Source organism: Macrobrachium nipponense, chromosome 5 (assembly GCF_015104395.2).
Source record: "Macrobrachium nipponense isolate FS-2020 chromosome 5, ASM1510439v2, whole genome shotgun sequence".
Lineage (NCBI taxonomy): Eukaryota > Metazoa > Arthropoda > Malacostraca > Decapoda > Palaemonidae > Macrobrachium > Macrobrachium nipponense.
Window position 1 is genome coordinate 130,090,066 of NC_061107.1, and position 20,379 is coordinate 130,110,444.

General features: G+C 38.3%; 1 protein-coding gene across 4 annotated transcripts in view; it reads right to left on the minus strand.

The window, feature by feature from the left end:
* LOC135215648 (phospholipid phosphatase 1-like) overlaps positions 1–20,379 on the minus strand; it is a 283,884-nt gene that overhangs the window by 183,067 nt on the left and 80,438 nt on the right. The gene's annotated exons all lie outside the window — the stretch shown is intronic.

Consider the following 20,379-nt stretch of genomic DNA (forward strand, 5'->3'; position numbering starts at 1 on the left):
AGACCTTTCTCTCCAATTGTATTTCATTCGTTCCTTGACAATGTCTTAGTAAAGACGAAAGCGCTTGGATTTATGACTATCATTTTCCTGTGGTATTTTGCGCTTTATATACATATATATATATATATATATATATATATATATATATATATATATATATATATATATATATCATAAAACTGGAAGGTATGTAGAGTTATTTATTCAAAAAAGGAAAGGACAGAAATTAAAATGGGAGTAATGACAGAGCTAAACATTAGGGGTTATAGGATTTGCAGTCTCATTCTTAGATGAAGAGCTGGGAATACCTGAGGGAAAGCTTAGGAGATTAGGAAACCTTAATTACTAGAGGGAGCAGCCCAAAACATCAAGGAAGACAAAATTACTTTCGGGAGAGGGAAGGTAGAGAAAAGGAACATTCGAATTGGAAGAAAATAACTATAATTCTCGGACAATAACAATATTACACTCATCAACAGGCTATTAAATTTCAAATTAATAGGTGGCTATAAAAGCATGATAAGGAATAAAATAGTAAGAAATAGAAAGCTGGCAGAGGGGAGGGGATATAAGAGGAAGGGTATATATGACAGCTTGTCTAGACTGTGAAGAAGGGTACTACAATCAGAGCAGCAAATCTTGCAAAGAACAAAGCAAACAACATATACAGAACATTAGACACTACAATCACGTCAGCAGTTGCCAAACACTGATGGAAGAAGACCACAGAATAGACTGCAAAAACATAAATTTTATTTGCAGAAATACTAACAAGTTGCCTTTATAACATGCAATAACAATGTAATGGCAGGCAAAACTGGGAATGGGTTTGAAGACAGCAGATCAAGGAAAAACATAAATTTACTCCACAACATAGAAGAAAATGCCACCTACACAAGACACATAGGGAATATGAACACCTGGAACGTGCCGTGGGTACTGAACGGTCAAGGTCATGAGGGCAGAGCCAAACAGGAGAAGCAGGTATTTAAAAGATCAAGAAGCCCACACTCATATAAATACAGCTGGCCTACCACTTCAGTCATTTCTTGAACACATGATAATGCAGACTGGGTGTCATCCTTGAAATCCTGTAACTTTTTTTAATAAATACCTCAGCTAGATACCATCCTTTTTTAAATGAGGTCCTTCTAGTAATTGTACTATTTCACAGAACAATTGTGTATGTTATAAGATAATATATAAATATATATATATATATTCTATATATGTAATATATATATATATATATATATATATATAATAAATATAAAATAAATAAATATAAATAAATATATAATATATATATATATATATATATATATATATATATATATATATATATATATATATATATATATATAAACATATGAATATGTATGTATAGTATAAATATGTATAAAAATATATATATATATATATATATATATATATTAAAAATATATATATATATAGATATATCATATATATACATACATACATACATACATATATATATATATATATATATAGTATATATATATATATATATATATATATATATATATATATATATATATATATATACTATATATATATATATATAAATATAAATACATATATATAATGTATATATATATAATATATATAAATATAAATATAAATATAAATATATATATATATATATCCTATATATATATATATATAGTTTATATACTATATATATATATATATATATAGTATATATATATATATATATATATATATATATATATATAAAATATATATATATATATATATATATATATATATATATATATATATATATATATATATATATATATATATATATATATACAAAACACACACACAGTGGAACCTCAAACTCTGCATACGAAAATAATTCAGGTTACAAAAGTTGTTGCTGTAAAGTCCCAAGATTCACCCGGACCACCAAGAACAATTATAAAACTTGCGCGCCGCCAACTGACTAGACTCGCACCATCCTCCCACTCGTTCCGTTGGTTCCTGATGCTAGTCACTGCCGTAAGATCCTGCTCTCCTATTGGTCAGCATCTACCCATCATGTTCTACGTAAAGGCGTTCTTCGGTCACTCTGTAGCAGCATCGTTATCGTAAGCACGCGGAATTTCCTTCGTTCATATCGATTTCGTTTGTTAACGTAAATTCGTGTTAGTGATTTCGCTTTGTACTTTATTGTGTTGTGTGAGAACTTAATTAGTAACTTATTTACGTATGTACAGTCATGGGTCCCAAGAAAGTTGCTGAAGTTCACGGAAGAAGAGGATGCTTTCTATGGAGACAAAATGGAGATTATCAAGAAGTATGAGGCTGGCATGCAGTTGAGTGTGATCGCTAAGTAATACGGCTGAAATCTGTTGACGATAGGCATCATTCTTAAGCAGAAGGAAGCCATCAAAGCAGCTACACCTTCCAAGGGCATGACTATTTATCCAACAAGAAGAGCCGTGTACATGATGAGATGGAGAGGCTGCTTCTTCTATGGATTGAGGACAAAGAAATCGCTGGGTGATGATAACCAAGACGGCAATTTGCAAGAAAGCCAGCACTATTTTCGCTGATCTGATTGCCTAGCCAAAGACGACGGAGAAGGGACATTAACGGCAACCCCAGACTTCAAGGCTTCTCGGGTGGTGGTTTGATAAATTCTGTAAACGGACTGGCATCCATTCGGTGGTGAAAAAATTGAAATTTTTGTAAAAAACGTAACAAAGTATAAAAAAAAGTAAAAAAAATTTTAAAAATAAAAAAAGAAAAATAAAAAAAATTTATTTTCATGTTTTTTGTGAAGTTAAGTGTTAACATTTTCTACCATTTGTTAATAATGTTTTTCGTAAAGTTTAGTGTTTAATGTTTCCTGTCATTTTTTTAATGTGTTCTTTCGTAAAGTTAGTGTTCATGGTTTTTTCTGCCATTTGTCCTCCTCCTCTGTCGCCACTTTTGGAAAATCGCCTCTCACTCGAAAGGTAAGGTTCCACATTTTACTACATATACATATATACATACAGTATTTTCTTGTACCATGTACACTAATACACTTTTATTTACAGGTATGTAGTACATACTAGTAGTATATGTAGTTTAAGTTAGGTATTGAATGGTCCAATTGTTGTATTTCATTGTTTATTGGTCAATTTAGCTTTATTATAAAATTTACTGGGTTGTTTATGTAGGGCTTGGAATGAATTAGGAAATTTACATGTAAAATGTGGTTCAAGATACGAAAAAATCAGGTTACGAAGGCCGCTTCAGAATGGATTAATTTCGTATCCAGCAGTACTAGTGTGTGTGTGTGTGTGTGTGTATAATATATATATATATATATATATATATATATATATATATATATATATATATATATATATATATACACAGTGGACCCCCCGTATTCGCGTTCTCCAGATTCGCGGACTCACACATTCGCGGGATTTCTCTTGGGGAACGTTTTCCCTGCATTATTCGCGGAAAATTCGCGCATTCGCGGTATTTTTCTATGATAAATATCCACAAAATTCCTGGGTTTTTTTTATGAATTTCATCATATCATGTACTTTTTGTGATAAAACTATTAGAAAACCAAAACGTATGAAAATTTTTAGTGGGTTTTTCTTGAGTTTTTAACTAACAAAATAGGCTGTTTTTAGCATTTTCATAGGGGTTCCAAACATTCGCGGGTTCTAACTATTCACGGGGGGTCTGGTACACATCCCCCGCGAATACGGGGGGACCACTGTATATATATATATATATATATGTATTATATATATGTATATATATATTATATATATATATATATATATATATAATATTATATATATATATATAGATATATATATATATATATAAGTATAAGTTATAAGCCACGAAGGAAAAATAAACAACGGCGTTTCTGCAAGATCTTTCGACTCGACATCCTTTACTCAGCAGACAAACTGATTTTTACATGAGAAAAATTACAGTACAAGAAAGGTCGCATAACTGACCAGATAGGGATTATAAGGAGATTCGTACCTAGAATCCGGCACACCTGGAGAATGAGTAACCTTTCCAAACAAGCATAAACATAGGTACAATTTAAAAACAAAACAAAAAGATTAAGTCCCCACTACTCAGACACAAGGACAAGACAATTAAAAGATTTTACAGGGCGACAGCTGACCACATTCACATCTTTGGTAAACAAAAACATATTCACAAACATTAAACATACACATACAACGAAGATATCTCTAGGGCAAACTAATTTGTATTTAAGTCTGTAATTATATCTTTGAGGTAATTTTTAAACATGTTACAAATACAAGGGTCTAAATGAAACAGGCCACGACTAATATCAAAATTACAATGTGGGAAGTAAGTTGTATTACAGCAGATTCTAAAAGATTTCGTGATAAGACATCTTTTGATCTTGCAATTACTGAACTATCAATCCAATTTATCCGGGGGTTGTTTTTTTCACTTAAATGAATGAATTGTGCATTAGATGTTTGCCCAGTTTTTACAGAATATTAATGCTGGTTTAATCTTACTTCTAAGCCCTTGCTCGACTGTTTGAGATAGAAAGAGGGGCAGTCCATACGTGGAATTTTATATATTATGTTGTTGCTTTTCCTGGGTCCATTTTTTATTAACATTCCTTTAGTGTGTTATTATAGAAAAAAACAAGTTTGACCTTAAAGGTGGCTTTAACAATGAATTAATGGTTTCAAATCCGTTAAAATAAGGCAAACTGAGAATGTTCTTAGAATTTTCTTTTTTCCATGTTACTTATACACTATAAAACATTTTGTGGGTTTTATTATAACAAATATCTAATATACATATGTGCAGGTATAACTTCTTTCCCTATTTTTCTTATGTATTCAATTTCTTGATCCAAATATTGGGGACTGACAATGAGCAATGCTCGTAAAAAACATAGAGAAAAAAAACTGACATTTTGATGTTGAGATGGTGGCCGGAATAGAAATGAACAAAAGTTGTTGGTTGATTTCCTATAAATACTGAAATTACATTGAAATGGTTCTCTATGTATCAAAACATCTAAGAAAGGGAGGCAATTGTCTTTTTCCCAATTCTAGAGTAAACTTAATCGATGGTACCTGGTTATTTAATTTAGAGAGTAAATCATTTACATCAATACCAGTAGGGCAGAACAGCTAAATATCATCAACATATCTATACCACTTTCCAGGAATATAAATGATATTAGGTAAGTAGCATTTTTCAAGGAATTCCATGTACTATTTGATATTAGGTAAGTAGTGTTTTTCAAAGAATTCCATGTACAAGTTTGAGAGGAGTGGTGATAAAGGGTTGCCCATTGCCATACCAAATATTTGTTGATAAAATTCACCATTGAATATAAACTTACAATCACAAATGCACAACCTAGTGAGTGAAATAATGTGACTTATAGGTAGAGGTCATCAGTGGCTTGGAAATAAAGTCGAAACTGGTCTTATTTTCACCTGTGGATATGTGTGATTTACATTGTGTATATATATATATATATATATATATATATATATATATATATATATATATATATATATATATATATATATATATATATATATAATTTTATATACTGTCCTGTCCCAAATAATGCGTGTTCGAATTGTGTGATTCCCCTTTTATACGGTCGCTAGTTCTCAAAATAGATTTTTTGTATCTGCGAAGCCCATTCAAAGTCTGAGAGTTGCACTCCACAAAACGTATAAAATCTATAGTCTTTTCAAGTACTTTAGTGGGGGGGTGGGGGGGGGGGGGGTTAGCCGGTATCTGAGAGAAGGGGTAGGGGGAGTGCTTGGAGGAAAAAAACTTATTCTTTCAAGTGGGAATGCGAGAGAAAGACCTTCCTGCTCAGCCATTAGCTAAGACGGAAGGCTCTGCCTCACGCATTTGTGATGTCATAGCACAGTGTGTATGAATGGTCGGTATCATCACATCGTCATACATATTGTTTTGACTAACTTTTGGCATTTGATCATTTATCTTTTTCTATTGTTGAAATAGGTTTTTGTTTTGATCGAAATGACTAGTAAAAGTGATTTACAGAGAAGATGTGAGAGAGAGAGAGAGAGAGAGAGAGAGACGGAGAGAAGAGAGAGAGCGAGAGAGAGAGAGAGAGAGAGAGAGAGAGATTTAGAGAGAGAGAGAGAGAGAGAGAGAGAGAGAAGAGAGATTTTTAGTTTTTACTTTAAAATTACATGTGGGATCCTAGATATGCAGCAAAGGCCACCTCCTACAATTCAAAAATAAATGAGCATACCAATCAAAAGGTAATGCACTAGTCAACTCATTTCAGTAAATACATATTGAGCACTCTTTGCCAGTAAGATCCAATCATGTCCATCACCGTCACATGATACCCAATGCTCTGTAGTGTTGCATGGCATGTCTTCCCAACTTACCAGGCCCACTGGCATGGCCACACCAAACAACAAGAGGGCTGTATCTGACACTGATTCATAATCAGAGTAGGGGTAGCGGATTGATTCATCATCACAAACATGCCCCAGTTCAAATAAATGGAGACCACACTTTCTTCACCAACAAATATGCTGGCAGCCACTGAAAAACAAGGGTACAAGACTCCCTCACCTTACAGACAAAAATACCCCAGGAATGCTCCACTAACTATGAACAAATGTAAAGACAGTAGCTGCACGACAAGCATGAAAGTAAGCAGCAGCAATTAAACTTTAAAAATACTGTAACTGGATGTAAAATACAGTATACAATATTAGATAAGTGCACATAAAAACAAGATTGTTAGTCATAAACATACAGAATCTGACACTCATTACTAGCCTATATAATAATTTTGCAGAGAATGTCTAATACCACTAGGGCCAATGAAAGATCAACACTGGATGAGGTTAAAAGGACCAATAAGATACAACAGGCACTTTATATAGCAACTGAATATCAAGGACTTGAATGAATAAGACTTTATGCTGAAAAAGTTTAATATACCTACCTAAGCAGAAAAAAAAAAATGCACTAGTACTAGCAGGATTTACAATGAATTTATAACCAGTAATGTACTGTACTGTATCTTAAATCATAGCAATTACTGTATCTATTAATTATGGGCCCTTTAGAGCACAAACACCTCACACAGCCCCATGCTTAGACATACCATTAAAAAGAGAGCACAATATTTTTTTCATATAAATATCAATTGTAGGAAATGCAAACTCTGTCTTTATAAATGGCCAATTCTGCCATCTTTATAAATCAGGGTTGGAGACAGTGGAATCAATTTCTCAATTTTAAACTTTAAAATACACAACACAAATCAAAAACATAATTCCATTTTGTACGAATTCTCTCAACAACTAAGTATTTACATATACCAAACAAACCACTTTAAATAATAAAAGATGAACATGTATTCTGCTGCTACTGATCTTATTCAGCACTTCCTGCACCATTCACTATGACTTCCAGCAGCTCCAGTACCACTGACTGTGATAAGCTAATGTGAGAACACCTTGACCCTAAAAGATTTTATATTTCCTTCCAATTTGTTTACAGAATACTCATCATTGCAATATGAATCATTGCACTGGATTTTTTTGAGCGGACTGATTCTTAAAAGTGTTAAAATGGGTGATATTGGTCTGTGATTAATTTATTTTCTTCACATGAGTGGGATTTTCTTTGTTGCTGGCCTTGAACTATAGAACAAACCTGTATATGGCTACCCTTCCTCTTCTACGGCAACTATGAATAAGCCTTATGAATAGCCATCGAATTCTTATGTATTTTTGGTGCAGCTATTTAGTTTATCAATTTACTTCATTACATTTTGTTACAAATTTTTACTAATTTGAAATTGTCTAGTATTAAATTATTTGTGTCTAGTGTGGGTGATAAATTTATTCCTAATGTCTCTAGTTAATTAGGATTAGTAACTTGAGATGTTTTAGGCCTTGAGAAGTTTAAGGTTCTTAGCAACTTTCTTTTATTAGCCCTTTGATAGTTTTTGACACCTTTTAGCACAACCAGCTTCCCAACCTCAGAGAGTTTGAGATACTGCATGGCATCAAAAGAATAAATCCTTTTAATATATTTTTGGAAAAATTAAGAATGTGTGTCATCACAAAGAAATTCAAGCACGACATCACACGATACTTAAATTTCTGTAGCATGTGGTGAGTGGGTGTTGCTTACGGCCTGGAAATGACCGACATTTCTCACAAACAACGACTGTTATTGTGTACATTTGGCGTCATATTACCTGAGAATGATTCTATATTTTGAAAACTGATAATGACAATAAAGTCCCAAGTTGGTGAATATCTACCCCTCCCCACAAGAGCGTTATTTGACTCTTAGGAAAGACAGCCAACTTGAGGAAACTTGGCTATTCATTCCTTCTGTGATAAGAGAACGGCAAAGAAATGCCAGTAAGGACATATGGTTTACAGTGTACCTTATGAAGCAAACTGTAGATGATACTAGTTTCTTTCCAGTCTCTTTTGCCAAAGCAACATTGCATTCTGTATTGTAACTTGTTTTAAGCTTATTACCATACTTTTTTCAAGATTGTTAACTCAGCGGGAGGTAGGTAAAGGAAACCAACACTAAAAAGTACTACTAGGAAGCCTTTACTTGCTGGAGAAAGCTGCTCTTGCTGTATCTATCATATTGACTTAATCTGTATTTCTCTCAAATCAATCTCTACATCTAAAGTCCATTCACTTAAGGTAGATTCTTGTGCCTACGATGTTTGTTTGGCGGCCTCCTGATTGGCTGGTACTGGGAGGTAGGCCGCTCGTTCAATATGTTTATATTTCTTCAATAATCTCATGCTTTGCTCAAGAGAGGAAAGTTTTGGTCATACCAAAGGATTCGGTATTAATTGTACAACTATGTCATCTTTTTTCCTGAACCAATAAGATAAAACACAAAAGAATTACAGTAAAAGTGAAGAGGAAACATTTCATTCTTTATAGCTGTTTTTATTTATCATTGGATTTTTTAATCATTCATGTCATCAAGATAACATAAACTTGTGTTTTCATATAATACAATCACCCTGAATACGCTAGTGCCTTCAGATTTTAGATGCATGTAATATGTGAAGAGAAAATTAAGAATATGTCTTATTATGTTGCAACCGTACTTGACTCAGCCTGAAAGGAAGTCAATCTTCCTTATTCTTTGTTATTTATTACTCCATTGAGATTATTATTTCATATCACTCAAATAAGTCTCGATATCTCTTTCGTTTGAGATATATTCATATAATAATTAAAACAATATTCTGAAACAACCTAATTAAAGCTTAGGCTGAACTGAAAAGTGCGAAGTCTGTTCACACAGTTCAACTTTGCTGGCTGAATTCCCTGCTTCCTGCCTAGATCTTGGCTAATGTTACCAGATGCATCCATCTGATTATTATTATTTTCATTATCAGATGTCCAGACATACTACATGATATTTGATTGAAAATGTTCGGATGTCATAATGGGAATTCTGTGTATTTAATTACAGAAAATGTAATGATGTAACATGGTAAATATTGTCAAAATTTCAACCGCTTATATCGCTAATTGGCAACTCAAATCTCTCGCTTAGATGACCAAGTTGCAACGACGCCTTGCAGATCATATTCTCTTGGCAATACTGTCAAACTTGAATAATTTACTGATGCAACATAATAAGACAGATTCTTCATTTTCTCTTCACATACTACACACATCTAAAATCTGAAAGCACCAGCATATTCAGGGTGATATTATTGTATGAAAATACAAGCTTTATTCATCTTGATTGTGTTAATGATGCAAAATCCGATAAGTAAAAACAGGTATAAAGAATCAAATACCTCTCTCTTCACTTTTACTCGTTGTAATTCCTTTGTCTTTTATCTTATTGATTTCAGAAAAAGATTATACTTAGTTGTACAATTCATACCGAATCTTCTGGTATGACCAAAAACTTTCCTATCTTGAGCAAAGCGTGAGATTATTGAAGAAATATAAACAATTTGCTAGTTTTCTAAGCCACAGACGAAAATAATGAGAGTTAGTGAGCGGCCTACCTCCCAGTACCAGCCAATCAGAGGCCGTCCAACAAACGTCTCGTAGGCACAAGAATCTACCTTAAGTGAATGGACTATAGTGTTGGCTTATGGTACTCTGCAGACTATGGTATTTTTTGTGTATGAACAACATGTACAAAAACAGATTATGATAATAAAAAAAAAAAAAACCAATTCCAAGTGCATGGGCAGCCAAGTTTAGCCTGTCTATACATATATACATACATTAGTATCTATATAATTCTCATGTTATGACCAAACTCAGGATTATTTACCTCTCTCAAACACAAAATTATTCATAAAATAAAACATTCTATTGATAATTAATATATGTATAAAATTTAAGACTGTCTACAAGACCTAACATGCACAACAAATCTACATAGTTTTGTCTTCAATATTAGTGTGTTTAAAATTTTAAAAATAAAAATTGATTCCACTGTACCCATGTGGTTAGAGAAATATAATTTAAATGCAATACAAATTGTCTTGGGAAAGTTGTGTCTATGTTTACAAAAATCTTGAAAACTTCACAAAACACACAGTACAATGGTTAGCTTAAACCTCTGGACAAAAAAAAAAAAACCTAGAATAACAAATATGTTCCAATGAAATATAAACCTCTTATTCTACTTATGCATTAAACACTGGAAAAAATAGGCATGGAAGTCCTGAGCACCAAATGACCTTTAAACAAAGTGAAGAGACTACACTAGTTGAGACCTTCTATTGCCGAATTGATCACTCCAATATTACACATTGTACATTTTCAACTACCCAAAGGCAAACTATAAGTACACTATGTACTTTGATCAAAAGGATCAAGCCAGATGTGTTCCAATACTAGTGCAATTTTTAATGAATCAGACTATGCACTTAAATTTTTACGTCTCTCACATCGAGGACCAGACCAGCTCCGAGTTTTTGCTATGAACTAAGGAATGAATAAAAACAAGAGAATCCCCAGTCATCCAAATGCTACATTAAGTAGGAGAGATTGCAATTTAATTAGTACTTATACCAAGGTTAACAAGAAAACACCCTAGACTAATATGTCTGCCTGTAGTCTCCCTCAGGAGCTTAAAAGGAGCCTGGGGGGGAAAACACTACCAGATGAAAGTTACAGTGTGCGCAGTTCTGTACTGGACCGTTCATACCTGGACATTTCGTTACCGGACACTTTGCAACTGGACAGTTTGTACGAGGACCCTTCCCTACTAGACAATATGCTACCTTTATCATTATTTAAATACTGAATACCTTGTTTAATGTAATTATATCATCCATCTGTTCTTACTTCCTTTAACAAAACCACAAATTTCCCAAATGACTCAAAATATTAAAAACTACCTTGTCACTAATTATGTATGCATTCTATCCTTATTTCATTTACCATCCACAAGTCATTTTTTTCTGGATGTGTGAAAATCGGAGATGTAAAGCAAGAGTGCAAGCAAACATAGATGAAGAAATTATGTGCCGTATATAATAAAGGTAGTTGGTGAGCATAATCATACTGCCACAGCATCATCTGTCGCCCAAAATGTGCTCAAAACCAAATAAAGATAAAAGAACAACTTGGAACCCAGGACTCCTCTCGTACTTTGCTTGCTACTGATTAAAGAATTTGCATGAATGTGCTGTAGCTGAACTTCCTTTCTGCATCAAACAAAATTTAAAGCTATAATACATGCTGTTGGAGGCAAAGGAAAATAAATGTCCTCCAATCCCAAAAACACAGCATGGTTATCTGATTCCTGAAGAGTGCGCCAAACTCAGTACGTAATGGGTTGTTATTTCTGCAATATGACAGTGTGAAGATGATCTTGAAAGGATTTAGTCTTTGCATCTGAAGATGGGTTAAGGGATGTGAAAAATCACAATTTTTAAAGTAAATGGTACTTTTCCTAACTATACAAACCTGAGGTCCTTTACATTAGGAATTACCTTCAGCGTAGGCTGGAAATCGGTCATAGAAGATTAATAACAAAGGTAGTTTATGCAGTTACTGGATGTCCAATAGTCAGGAGTCGCACCCGACTGGACGTGAACATTCCACTTTGCTTTAGGCCCAGGGAGGAACAGATTGAGCGGAGAGAGACCCGGTCCACCGACACCAACCACAGAAGACGGTCCACTTTCCCTGGTACAGATCGCTGCACACCTATACGTCCAAAGTCAATTCTGTGGGGATAAGTGTCCGCGACAACAGCGTTTATCTGCCAACACACTCATCTTGCCCTGAATGAACCTCGTTTACAATTGTAGTTCAATTTTCTTTCGCCCATAAGAAAAAGACTTTGCTGCCTCATATAAAGAGAACGAGTGTGTTCCTCCCTGTTTTTTTTTTATGTAGCTAAGGCTGTAATGTTGTCCAAGAACACTGCTACCCTTTTATCGAATGTTCATCTCTGAAAGATGAAGAAGGTCCAGGTGAATGGCCCTCAGTTCCTTCATATTTATGTGAAGGTTCCTCTCTTCTCGAGACCAGATCCGTGATATTTTTGTCTCCCAGGAGAGCTCCCCTATCCTTTGCCCAAGACATCTGAATACAAGACTAGGCTGGGGTTCAGAGGACCAAGGGATATGCCTTCGGAAAGTCTCTTTCTGACAGCCACCATTTTAACAAGTTGTCTTTATCTCCTGCCGAGATCGCGGGAAACAAAAAATAGTCCCTTGGGGGTTGGGTTTTTTTTTTTTTGGGCCCCCATTTTTTTCTGCTCCAACTTGCGTTTCAGGAAAGAACTGCAGGAACCCTTAAGAAATGGAAAGTCTTTATGGGGAAAAACTTCTCTATTGATAACAGTGTCCCTAAGAACATCCACCTGTTGGCCAAACATAGGGGAGAAAGCAAGAAAATTGTTGACTGTCTGGAGGCATGACTGTATCCTTATGGGTTGATGGAAGAACTCAAAAATTCTGAGTCTATCATATTTGCGGTAGCGCTATTTTGTTTAGCCAGGTGACCCATCCAAACCCACTAGAGGGTAGAGAGGAACCAACCCAGCAAAGAAATCAATTGTTTATGCCCTTTACTTCAGGAAGGGAGGAGGGAAAAAAAAGGGAAGGGCTTTGATTATGTAATTACTAAGTAAGTATACATAAAATCTATCTTTCAAAATGATAAAAATGATATTGTTATGTTACAAATAAAGTTCATCCACATACTTACCTGGCAGATATATACATAGCTAAGACTCCGTCGTCCCCGACAGAAATTCAAATTTCGCGCCACTCGCTACAGGTAGGTCAGGTGATCTACCGGCCTGCCCTGGGCGGCAGGACTAGGAACCATCCCCGTTTTCTATCATATTTTCTCTCTTCCACCTGTCTCCTGCGGGGAGGCTGGGTGGGCCTTTAATTGTATATATCTGCCAGGTAAGTATGTATGAAACTTTATTGTAACATAACAATATCATTTTCATACAATCAACTTACCTGTCAGATATATACATAGCTGATTGGCACCCTTCGGTGGAGGGTAAGAGACAGCTACTATATGGAATAGACAGGTAAACAACATATGTTGTAGGTATAAATAAAACCTTGGTTCCTACCTGATAGGTGGTAGACTTCGTGGGTGTTTGCCAGTAGTCTGCATCACCTCAAGAAACTTTAGCGAGATATATGATCTATGGCCAAGAGTTCTTGTGGGTCTGCCGATGGGGTCTTACCCGCTTACTCGGCAGAGCCTAAAGGACTTTGTCAATGGGTGCTGATCCACTTATATGACAATACACCTTATGAAGGAGCACACAACCAATCCCGACCACCTGATCCTAACCATATGTTAGAACTAAGGATTGTTCCGAGTTATCCCCGAACTCGTCACAACAACCGTAACTCAAAACCACTACGCACACATACATAATTTTCAAAAAAAAAATTATACTCATCTAATTGGATATGACAAGATTCTCTTACTGAACAACATAGACGGCCGCCCGTGCTAAACCAAGTCCTCCATTGTTCGAAGAGACTCCAGACCATATCCAAAAAGAAGAAAAGTATATACAAGTTAAGGATTGGTGTCGGCTACCGTACCCAGAATCGTATCCGCCGATACGAAAGGACCTAGAGAAAAACACTTCTCATATGTCACACGAACGTCTTTCAAGTAATGAGATGCAATACTGAGTTGCATCTCCAAAATGTCGTATCTATGATGTTTTTTTAAGCGACATATTCTTATGAAAACGAGAGAGACGTCGCTACAAAAGCTCTCACTTCATGAGCTTTTACTCTCAACAGTTGTAACTGTTCGTCAGGACAGGCCTTATGAGCGTCTAATGACGTTTCTTACAAAGAATGCCAGCGCATTCCTTGGACATCAGTCTTGTGGGGTCTTTTACCGCGCCACCAAAGACCCTGTCTAGAGCCTCCCATCTGATGCTTTCTCTGAAGGTAGAACTTCAGAGCTCTAACAGGGCATAGAGACCTCTCTGCTTCTCTGCCTACGAGACTCGACATGCCTTTGACTTCGAATGACTTAGGCCAGGGATTCGTGGGATTCTCGTTTTTTCGCTAAAAACATTGGGTCTTAAACGAGCAAATCGCTGAGTCCTCCCTTGAATCCTACTTTATCCTGCAGAGCATGTAATTCACTAATTCTCTTTGCCGTAGCTAAAGATAATAGGAATAGGCATTTTCTGGTGATGTCTCTAAACGATGCCAGATGAGAAGGTTCGAATCTTTCCGATGACAGAAACTTGAGGACCACGTCTAGGTTCCAGTTCGGAGGTACTGTTCCTTAGACTTTGAAGTCTCAAAAGACCTTATGAGATCGTGGAGATCTTTATTATCTGCCAGATCCAATCCTCTATTCCTGAATACAGCCGAGAGCATACTTCTGTATCCCTTTATCGTGGATACGGCTAGATGAGATTTTTCTCTCAGGAATAGCAGGAAATCAGCAATTTCCGCTATAGAGGTAGTGGAGGAGGACAACTTCTTGGATCTACACCACCTTCTAAATACCTCCCACTTCGATGGTATACTTTCGTAGTGGAGGTTCTGCGTGCTCTCGCAGATCGCGCTTGCCACTTCGCGAGAAAAGCCTCTCGCTCTGACAAGTCTTTCGATAGTCGAAAGGCAGTCAGAGCGAGAGCGGGGAGGTTTTGATGGTACCTCTTGAAGTGTGGTTGTTTGAGAAGATCCGTCCTTCTTGGTAGGGATCTTGGAAAGTCTACGATCCACTCTACCACCTCCGTGAACCACTCCTGGGCCGGCCAAAAGGGGGCTATTAACGTCATCCTCGTCTCCTTTGACGCCACAAACTTTTTCATTACTAATCCCAGGATTTTGAATGGGGGAAAAGCATATACGTCTACTCGAGACCAATTTAGCAGGAAGGCGTCTACCATAAGTGCTCTTGGGTCTTCCACGACCGAGCAAAAGACTGGCAGCCTTTTGGAAATGAATGTTGCGAAGAGATCCACATGAGGAGTCCCCCACAGTGACCAGAGACTTAGACACACTTCCTCGTGTAGGGTCCACTCTGTATGAAGGACCTGGTTCCTCCTGCTGAGTCTGTCCGCCCTCACATTCTTTACTCCCTGTACGAACCTTGTCAGCAGGGAGATGTTCCTGTGAGACGTCCAAAGCAATAGGTCTCTCGTCAGTTCGTAAAGGAACGAGGAGTGCGTCCCTCCCTGTTTCCGAATGTAGGCAAGTGCGGTGGTGTTGTCCACGTTTACTTGCACTACTTTGTTTGATACCAAAGGTTCTAGGCTCTTCAAAGCCAGATGTACTGCGAAGAGCTCTTTGCAGTTTATGTGCCAAGTCACCTGTGCTGGTTCCCAGGTGCCTGACACCTCTTCTGAGCCTAATGTCGCTCCCCAACCTTTCTCCGACGCGTCGGAGTACAACACTAGGTCTGGGTTCTGTGTTTTTAGAGAGATCCCTTTGTTCTCTTCCAGAGGGGGCAACCACCACTCCAGGTGCGATTTTATCTCCACTGGAATGGGAAAAACGTCCGAAAGTCGTCCGGTTTTCCAGCTCCAAGACTCTTGAGGAAAAATTGAAGCGGACGTAAATGAAGTCTTCCTAGTGGGAAGAACTGTTCGAGCGAGGAAAGGGTCCCTAGAAGGCTCAACCATTCCCTCGCTGACGTATGTTGCTTCCCTAAGAAGAGAGAGACTATCCGCAAACCTTTTGCGATTCTCTCTTGCGAAGGAAATACTCGAAAACCCCGAGAATCCATCCGAATCCCCAGATAGACTAGGTCTGTCTGGGGGTCAGCTGAGACTTCTCGAGGTTCACGAGCATCCCAACGCTTTGATCAAATCTAGAGTTAACTTTAGGTCCTCAAGCACTGTCTCTCTGATCTGGCCCTGATGAGCCAGTCGTCCAGATACAGAGAGACATTCACTCCTTTGAGGTGAAGAAACCTCGCCACATTCTTCATCAGGCTTGTGAAGACCTGAGGAGCTGTGGACAGGCCGAAACACAAGGCTCTGAACTGAAAGATCCTTCCCCCCGTCATGAAACGGAGGTACTTCTTCGATGAAGGGTGGATCGGGACGTGAAAGTAGGCGTCCTGGAGATCTAGAGACACCATCCAATCTCCTTGTCGTAATGACGCTAGGACTGAAGGCAGAAGTCTCCATGGAGAACTTCTCCTTCTGAACAAATTTGTTCAGAGAGCTGACGTCCAGTACTGGTCTCCAGCCTCCCGAGGCTTTCGCAACCAGAAAAAGGCGAGTTGAAAAATAAAACCCCGGGGAGTTTGATCCCGTACTATACTCTGTTTTTTTTCATCTGTCCATCTGCCTATGGTGTTTGTGTATGGTAACACTGCGTCCCGGTAAATAGTTACGCTGTGTGTAAGTGTTATTTGGTTAAATAAAAGGATATCTGGGTGTGCATTTGCGATTGAAAAGTGTTTTAATAATTTAATGTATGCGAATTACACCGTTAATATTCGAAATAGGATATTATTATAATTGTTGAATGTGAGCTGAATGTAACTATCTAAAGCGCGGGACCGCAGTGTTACCATACAAAAACACCACAGGCAGATGGACAGATGAAAAAAAACAGAGTATAGTTCTATCGCTCTCTTGTCCCACATTTGTTGCACCATCGATCGAAGATATCCCTCAGCATAGGATCCTTGTACTTGGCTGATAGTTCCCTTGGTATTGACGTTAGGGGAGGAGTGTTCAGGAAAAAGGGATACGATATCCCTTCCTTAAGATCGCTAATGAAGACGCGTCTGCGTTTAATCAGTGTCCAGCTTCCACAAATCCCGGAGCCTGGCACCTACAGGTGCTTGGAGGAGAGAATCTTCATTTTCCCTTTTTAAAGGGACGAAAGGCAGATCTACCTCTCTTCTCCGGAGCCTTCCTTCTTGTGGTAGGTCTGGAGGTCGGACCACCTCGAAAGGGCTGCACAGATGTACTAGGTCCTTTCTTGTCCGAGTGCAGAAACAGGTTTCTTCTTTCTTGCTGACTGCGTCAGAAGATCCTGAGTCGCCTTCTCAGTTAAAGAATGCGCAATGTCCTTTACTAACTGAGAAGGGAACAAAAAGTCAGATAGAGGCGAATACAGTAGAGCTGCCCTCTGAGCATGAGAGACTGCCTTTGTTAAGAAGGCGCCATATACAGTCCTTTTCTTTAGAAGACCTGCTCCAAACAATGAGGAGATTTCAAAAGATCCATCCTGTACCGCTTTGTCAATACAAGACAATATGCATAACAGGGCTTCAGGTTCGATTCCTTCCGAATCATGGGCTTTCTTGGACATCACCCCAAGGGACCAATCTAAGAAGTTGAAGACTTCCAATACATGAAAGAGTCCCTTGAGGAGATGATCCAGTTCCGCCAAATTCACGTAATTCGTGCCGAATTGAGACTTTGTCGACGTGAAGCGTCAACTAAGGTCGAAAAATCTGCTTCCGTTAGTAGAAGACAGCAATACCCATATTCTCTCCCGTCTGATACCAAATGCCTCTTTTCCCAGCTAATCTTGCTGGAGGCATGCAGAAGACTGTTCTCACTAAGTCTTTCTTAGACTTCATCCATGAGTCTAAGGATTGTAAGGCCCTCTTCATCGAAATGGTGGGCTTCATTTTGAGAAAAGACGAAGGCTTCTTCGTCTTAGCACTAAAATGAGAGCGAAGCGAGCGCGGAGAAGGAGGAGCTGGCAGGAGTCAACTCGTCTCCATACTCCTCAAGAGCAGGGTAGTCACAAAACCTGATAGTTTAGACAGACCCCTCTTCACCATGATATTCATCATCCGAGTTTTCATCCAACTCGGGATCTACATGAGTCTCCGCTCTCCTTTCCGAACGTTCCTCTTCTGGAGGAGACAAACTCCTAATAGGAGAGGGGCTAAGGGAATGATAATCTTTCCTCTTTCCCGCTTTAATAGTCTTGGAAGGCGCCACAAGCTCAGGCTTCTCTTGAAAAATAGAAGACGCTTCCCGCTTGTATGACGCTTCCCGTTCGCCAAGCGTCCTGGATGACGTCTCTTGTTGACGTCTTGATGACGCTTCGCGCCTGGAAGACGCTCCGCTCTCCAAAGGCGTCCTACTTGGCGTCACAATATTGGTCGGAGCGTCACGTCTATGATCCGATTTCAATGACGCTTCACGTCTACAAGACGTCTTACGTCTCTCTGGCGTTACGAAACTTTCGTAAGCAACCGTTCTCGTTCTCGAACTCGAAGCTTCTGTAAGACGTTTAGCAGCTTCACGTCTGCATGACGCTTCTCGTTGAGCAGGTGAGAGAGGACGAGACCTCTTAATTGGAAGCGTCACGTCCTTCCGACGGGGCGCTAAAACTCCCACTAGAGATGACAGTTGCTCTTGAACTGCCATAATTATCTTCCTTGACGCTTCTCCCACGTCCAGTGCATGACGCCTTTCGTCATCACTCGGGGGAGAAGAAGGAAAGGGTACTTCTGCGTACACTTCAGGTGACGCTGACGCCACCTTCGCTTTCTTAATAGAAGAAGGAGCGTCATCTGAGAAGCGCTCTGGGCTAGAATCTATTTCAGGTTCCTTCATATGACGCTTCAGCGGTCTCGACAAGTTCGACTCCTTCCACCCTCGTTTAGGTGAGGGAGAGGGAGAGGACGAGAAACACTCGCGAAGGACGCTTTTTCTATAGCGCCCTTGAGCCGCCTGCCACGAAGCAGAGCTAGCTGAAGGGACGTCTGACCGTTGGGGATTCCCCACGACCTCCTTAAGGCTTTCGACTTTCCTTCTCCTCTGGGCATGGGAGCTTGGAAGAGGTCTAGGCCTGGGAGCGTCGCAGGGACGATCAAACGCCCCCTCCACAACACTGGGAGAACTCACTTCACTGTAATGCTCACTTTCACTAGCCTTACCTTTGAAGTCAGCCATCTTGACTTCATGTCTCTAATTGTAGCTTCAGATTGGCGATTTCCGAGGCCGAATCCGAAAAAGCACTCTGAGAATGAGATACATAGGGAGAATCTACATCAGTAGGATTAGAATTATCCGTGAAAGGCTCAATAGGCCTTGAACTCACACCTTTCTTAGACGTCTAACCCTATCCCTCTCTAACTTCTTCAAATAAGAAGTCAAAGTCTTCCACTCTTCTGCATTTAATCCCTCGCAGTCCTTACAAGTATTTAAATTTTTAGCAGAACACTTGAAACTAAACCCCCTACATTTACGGCATACAGTGTGAGGATCAACCGAAGCTTTCGGTATCCTCACCCTGCAGCCTACATTCACACACATTCTCACACTCACATTTGAATCAGACATACTGAGAAAAATCCAAAAGAGTTATTCCAAAACAGTCCACAGTAGCGAATGCAAAACACGATCCAAATACGTCACCAAAAAGCCGAGAAACGATGATCAAAGGATGAAATATGAATCTAAGTCAGGAGTAATAGCAACAATGTTGATACCGCCGGCGACAGAGAAAATATGATAGAAAACGGGGATGGTTCCTAGTCCTGACCGCCCAGGGCAGGCCGGTAGATCACCTGACCTACCTGTAGCGAGTGGCGCGAAATTTGAATTTCTGTCGGGGACGACGGAGTCTTAGCTATGTATATATCTGACAGTAAGTTGATTGTATGAAAATATCATTTTTATGTATGCAATTTACCATGTAATAACATAGTTGAATCCCACATTGCACTGTGGATGCATGGATACACTAGTTTTCAATTCATATAGGGATAAGATGAACAAACGGGAAACATTGCTACCATTTAGTTGAAAAGATTGTTGTTCTTTACCTGTTAAGAGAGCTGCTACTGATAATTCCTGCCTCTGGATGGCACTCAACTTAACTTGCAGAGATGTGGTGGT